The sequence below is a fragment of the Lagenorhynchus albirostris genome, chromosome 19 (genome assembly GCF_949774975.1).
Source record: "Lagenorhynchus albirostris chromosome 19, mLagAlb1.1, whole genome shotgun sequence".
Taxonomy (NCBI): domain Eukaryota; kingdom Metazoa; phylum Chordata; class Mammalia; order Artiodactyla; family Delphinidae; genus Lagenorhynchus; species Lagenorhynchus albirostris.
In genome coordinates this window covers 34461102-34467792 of record NC_083113.1, presented here as the reverse complement: position 1 = coordinate 34467792, position 6691 = coordinate 34461102, and positions in this window count along the sequence as shown.

Below are 6691 nucleotides of genomic sequence, written 5' to 3'. Positions count from 1 at the left end.
GCTAATGTAAGTGTTCTGAGCACGTTTAAGGTAGGTTAGGCTAAGCTATTGATGTTTGGTAGGTTAGGTGTATAAAATGCGTTTTTGGCGATGGGTTTATCGGGACATGACCCCACTGTAAGTCAAGGAAGATCTGTAATGACATTTAAAGCAGAATCTCCAGTGGGGGAGACAGCATGTTACAGAGCTCATGTGCGTATACAAGTTTCAATGAACATGCAGTAAGCAGGACATACATACATCTCCTTACAGATTGGTCCTAAGATGTCTCTTTTATTGATCTGGGCTTTATTGTTCTCACAGTTTTGGAAAATTGCAGGGAGATCTTGCAAGGTACTGTTGTGAGTCTGTGACTCTATATATGAATAAGGGTCTGCCATCTTAACTCACATCTGCCAACCATTACCCCAAATTTATTTCCAGTCGTTCCCTCAATGCTCTCCCTTAACGGTAACTCCTCCTCTTCACTTCTGTTCCATCCGTGATTTACTCTCCACAATCTACCTTCTGCCCCAATACTGCCCTGATCTCAATAAAGGGTCAAAACCTCTCGTGATGAATTCCAATAGATATTTCTCAGTCTGTGCTGTGTATATTTTGTTTGCCCCTCTTAGATCCACTCCCATCTCTCCTCCAACCTGCTCTACCCCAGAGGCTGACCTATATGGACTATGCTCATTGACTGCCTTGCTTCTGATTGGGGTTGGCCGATAGAAAGCACAGGCAAGAGCAGCAAGGGGAGGAGTCAAGAGAGGGTCAGGGTAACTACCCTCCAGCACCTCCCTGCAAAGCCCCTCCATCACAACTTAGAGCTCCTTCAGCGGCAGTCTCCCACAAAGCTCTCTCATGCCAGGTTCCGACAGTTGCTCCCTCCTCCTGCCCTGTTAGGCTGAGAAGCAATCAGGGCATCACCCTTTACCAGCCCTGCTGAAAGGCACTGTCGCTTGGAGTTTCCCTGCATCTTTCTCACACCTTGGTAAACGATCTCTTATTAAGCTCTCCTAAATTACCCAAGTTGAGAGTGCCATCTGTTTCCTGCTGGCAATCTGACAAACTACAGTCCTTATCGTGCTTTCCTGCTCTCCAACATTTGATGCCAATATCCACTCTCTTCTTATCTCTGACTCTACCTGCTTAGTCTCCTTAAAGAGTCTGTCTTAGTGTGGTCAAGAAAAAGTGACAACATTAATCTTCAACAGCCTTCTGCCATTAACATACACTCTGAGTAAAAACAATGTGCTTTGATGGAAACACAGCTTCAAGACAAGTTCCCTTACTGTCACTGAGACACACACACACACACACACACACACACACACACACACACAATCCAAATTAGTTTTGTGAAATAAAATTCATGTTTATGGCAAGACACGAAAAATTTAAGCATAAAAATTCTCTGCCCTTTGGCCTCCCCTCTCTTCCCACTGTGTACTGTGTATCCACATTACGCATCGACCAGACCTCCTCCATCAGCAGAAATACCTGCTCAACCATAAAGAGCAACATCCGCCTAGCATCAACAAGATGACTCTTTAAAAGATAACATTCCTTCTTCATCTTGTGAGGGGTCACACGACCCACCACGATGACGCATAGATCTGGATTATGTAAACTGTCAATAATACGTTATTTGATGTACAGCCCTCTGTCTCAAAAAAAAAGCATATAACTGCGCCTTGATTTCTAACCAACGGAACAGTTCTCAGAGCTTTCTGAGATGCTTTTCCCCAGGTTACAATCCTCATATTTGGCTCTAATGTTATTGATTTTTTTCGTCGACAGTTTTATGCCCCTAGGCACCTACAAAAAATAAATTCTGATTCACTCTCTTCCTCTGTTTATCCCTTAAATACTGTTACTTTCTAGATTTACCTTTGACCTTTTCCATGCTTTTCTCTTTTTATTATATAGACTCTTTCTGTGAAGCTTCAAGTCTATGGCTTCAATTTCCACACATATGCTGAACACTTCGAAATTCTTAGCATAATACCAGTCTTCTCCACTCACCTCTAGTCCCAAATATCCTTCTGAGTACTGGGAAACTCCCTTTAGCAGTCCTCAAAGAACCCCAAACTCAACAAATTCAAAATTGCATCATCAAGTACTCTCCAAAACTTACTCCTTCTCCTGTCCCCTATCCCAGTGAATGGCATGGGTCTGTGCTCAGAATCCCAAGACAGAAATCTATGAGCTGTCCTTTATACCTCTTACTCCATTATCCTTCACCCATTACGTCAGCCAGACACGACCATTGGTTCTATCCTCTTAAATACATCTCAAATCTACCCCCTCTTCTTTGCCAGAATCAAACATTACCCTTCTATAATCCATCTTCCATATCACTTCTTTCTGATGTTTCTAAAGTCAATCTTATCCTGTCACTCTCCCTTTTTATTCTCCAATGACTATATATTACATTCAGGATAATACACTCAAACTTTCCAAAAAGATATGCAAGACCCCTGCCTACATTTCTAGGCTCAGAAAGCACACACACACCATAAAATCTAGTCGTTTTCAATCATTGTTTTATGATCATGTATACCTGTACATGTACAGGTCTGTTTTCAGACCCTCTATTCTGTTCCAATGTTCTGTTTGTCTATCTTTATGCCAATAACTCACTGTCTTGATTATTATAGCTTTATAATAAGTCTTGATGCCACCAACACACACACACATACACACACACACACACACACACACACACACACAACCCAGTCAGTTGAATACTATTACTACATGTATGTTATAAATGGGGAAACAAAGAGTTCAGGAAAATTGCTCTTTAACATCCAGCTTTTAAATGCTGAAGCCATATTTCAAACCTGGATGGTTTGATTCAAATTTATATCCACACCTGTATATCACAACATATTATAAGAATAGCCATAAACTATAAACATTTTAATCATTATACAAGAGATAATAAATTTATATATTTTTCAGACTTTGGCTGTGTGATGATTAATTTTACATGTCAACTTGAATAGGCTAATGGATGCCCAGATAGCTAACAAAACATTAGTTCTGGGTGTGCCTGTGACGGTGTTTCTGGAAGACACTAGCATTTGAATTGGTGAACTGAGTAAAGAAAGATGAACCTTACCAATGAAAATAATCCAATCTGCTGAATAGCTAAATAGAACAAAAGGGTGGAGGAAAGGTGAAATTGCTCTCTCTCTCTCTCTCTCTCCTTGAACTAAGACATCTATCTGCTGGCTTAGGCATCTACAATCCTGGCTCTTGGACTTTCAGATTCAGATCAGAACTTATACCATCAGCCCTGAACTCCAAACCAGCGATCAGGCCCTTGAACTCAGACTGAATTACACCAGCTTTTCTTGTTCTCAAGCTTGCAGATCATGGACCTGTTCAGCCTCCAGAACCACATGAGCTGATTTATATATTAATAGATATATCTATATCTATAGATAGATAGATAGATGATAAATAGATAGATAGATCTTATTGGTTCTGTTTCTCTGAAGAATCCTTACTAATCCAGGCTGTGACCTACAATAGAAATATAGTTTATATCACCATCACCATGCAGCACAACACACACACACACGCACACGCATCAAGTACATAACTAAAATCAAAATCTAATGGCGAGTTATTTGTAGTGAGGTGGATGGACCTAGAGTCTGTCATACAGAGTGAAGTAAGTCAGAAAGAGAAAAACAAATGCCGTATGCTAATACATATATATGGAATCTAAAAAAAAAAATCTAATGGCAATATATTTACTGTTATTATAGGTGCTGTTTTTTTTGTATTTTATTAGTAATGCTTATGTAACTCAAGTTAATTTTATGATTAATTAATAGATTTGACTTTCAATTAGAAAAACAAAATTATGTAATGTTAATTGAATCCATTTATTCTAAGACCTCCTTCTGAGATTGCAGTCTTTTCCCCGGCTTTTGTTGTGATTTTATTTGATTGAAATTTTACAGTAATCAGGTAGATCCAAAGACTAATTATAAGTTAGTTATATTTTTCCCAAACCTTGAAATTTTATTTATTATTGTAGTATTTGCTATTATTATTTACTTAATTTTTCAGCTTTGTGAATTTTATCACAAACTGGTATCTGATATAGAATGTGGATTGATTGGAAATGTTCACTTTTTTAAGGACAGACCTCAATCATCCAGCACTTTCAGAAGACAAAAGTTCTGGTATGATATTCCACCAATTTACTGAAATCTCCTCAAAAAGAGATTATTTTGAAAATTATTATTAGAAGTTTACCTAATCTTAAGCACAAATAAATAAACTAAGTCATATTCTTTTCTTTTTTTTTAAAGAGAATTTTTTATTCGAGCCAACTGAGGACGATAACACAGGAAACAGATTCTAAGAAGCTCTGAGAACTGCTCCATTGATCAGAAGTTAGAGATGCAGTTATATATATATAATTTTTTTTAAATAAATTTATTTATTTTTGGCTGCGCTGGGTCTTCGTTGCTGTGTGCGGGCTTTCTCTCATTGCGGCAAGCGGGGGCTACTCTTCGTTGCGGTGCGCGGTCTTCTCATTGCGGTGGCTTCTCTTGTTGCAGAGCATAGGCTCTAGGTGCGCAAGCTTCAGTAGTTGTGGCACACGGACTCAGTAGTTGTGGCTTGTGGGCTCTAGAGCACAGGCTCAGTAGTTGTGGCTCAGGGGCTTAGTTGCTCTGAGGCATGTGGGATCTTCCCAGACCAGGGCTCCCCTGCATTGGCAGGCGAATTCTTAACCACTGTGCCACCAGCGAAGTCCCAGTCTCATTGTTTTCTTATTTCAATATAATAATTTTACATTTTATTGTTTCTGATTATGCGGTATATCATTATGATTTTTATAAAGTGATTTTTAACTACCATCAATATTTGAGATTCATTGACAGTTACGGCTAGTCATCAACAAAGCATTATTTAACTTTAATAAATGAAAATATGAGTGCAGTCAATTAGCTTTGCATAAAAAAGAAACGCATTTTTTATTTTTATTGATAAACTATTTTCTATGTAATAGTTTTCCACTTAATGGGCTATTTGAAGGAAGATTGATATCAATTAATATGTCTATTAAGCACCACCATTTGCAAAAGTGATCCCTAATTATCTTGCTGTAGGCTATTTTGATAAACGTAAATGAAGTATCGACATTTTTTTTATACAGCTAATATATAGTAAGAACTAAATTGGGCATTCCTTGCTTATGTAATTTTCATCTAATTATAGAACCATTAGATATAGCTCTCAAATGCTCAATATTCTCTCTTCACAATCAACTCATGTTTAATTAAAAAGCAGTGATGAACTTGCTAACTGTGCATTAACTACTCACTCGTGATGTAAAATTAATAGCAGGTCTAAATTATTTTAAGTGATTTAAGGATTTCCAAAATACTTTCCCAACTTCAAAGGTACTTGATTCAAACAAACAGGAAATAAAAACTTCATTAACTAAACATTTTCCTGTTAAATAATAATGTTTGCATTTCCATTTATTTTAATCTTAGAATACAATATATTAACACTAAATTTTCAAAACAAGAAATACAAATGACCAGTGGTTATATAACATTTATTCACTGCTGGGTTTGTTTGTTTTTTGTTTGTTTTTTGTGGTACGCGGGCCTCTCACTGTTGTGGCCTTTCCCGTTGCGGAGCACAGGCTCCGGACGCGCAGGCTCAGCGGCCATGGCTCACGGGCCCAGCCACTCTGTGGCATGTGGGATCTTCCCGGACCGGGGCACAAACCCGTGTCCCCTGCATCGGCAGGTGGACTCTCAACCACTGCACCACCAGGGAAGCTCCACTGCTGTTTATATACAGTACCACCAGGGAAGCTCCACTGCTGTTTATATACAGTAAAATGTAATTCAAAATAAAAAGGAGGAGGGAAGCCTATTTTGCTCTGAATTTCTGCCAGAAATATACCCCTCTGTGGATGGGGTTCTTACACAGTTTACCATTCTCTGTGTCTCTGCCCTGCTTCTCAGGTCATAGCCCATTGGGCTTGGAAATCCAGTTGACCTATGAAGCAGTGTGGAGCAAAAGCATGACCCAGGAGGTACATTCATGATGCTCTGACCCAAATATATTATTTATCCAGAAGTTTAAATATGAGAAATAGAGAGTATATAAAGTTAATAATAAGAGCAGAAAGCAGTAAGAAATATTATGTAAGAAACCAAAACGGAAGAGTGCTGAAGTTTAGTAAAAATTCTTTTACTTAAGATCAACTCTCTTGGCAAATTTAGAGTATACAATACAGCATTATTAACTATAGTCACAATGCTGTACATTAGATCTCCAGAACTTATTCATCTTATAACATATACCCTTTGACCAATGTCTACCCATTTCCCCCACGCTCAGCCCCTGGTATCCACCATTCTACTCTCTGCTTCTAAGAGTTTGTTTTTAGATTCTACATGTAAGTGAGATCATATACTATTTTTCTTTCTGTATCTGGCTTATTTCACTTAGCATAATGTCCTCCACGTTCACCCATGTTCTCACAAACGGCAGGATTTCATCTTTGTTTGTGGCTTAATAATATTCCAGTGTGTATGTGTATATTTATGTATGTGTGTGTGTAGTCCTTTTTATTCGCACTTCTGTTGAAGTACACAGGTTGTTTCCACGTCTCAAATGCTATAAATAATGCTTCAGTAAACATGAGGGTGTAGAT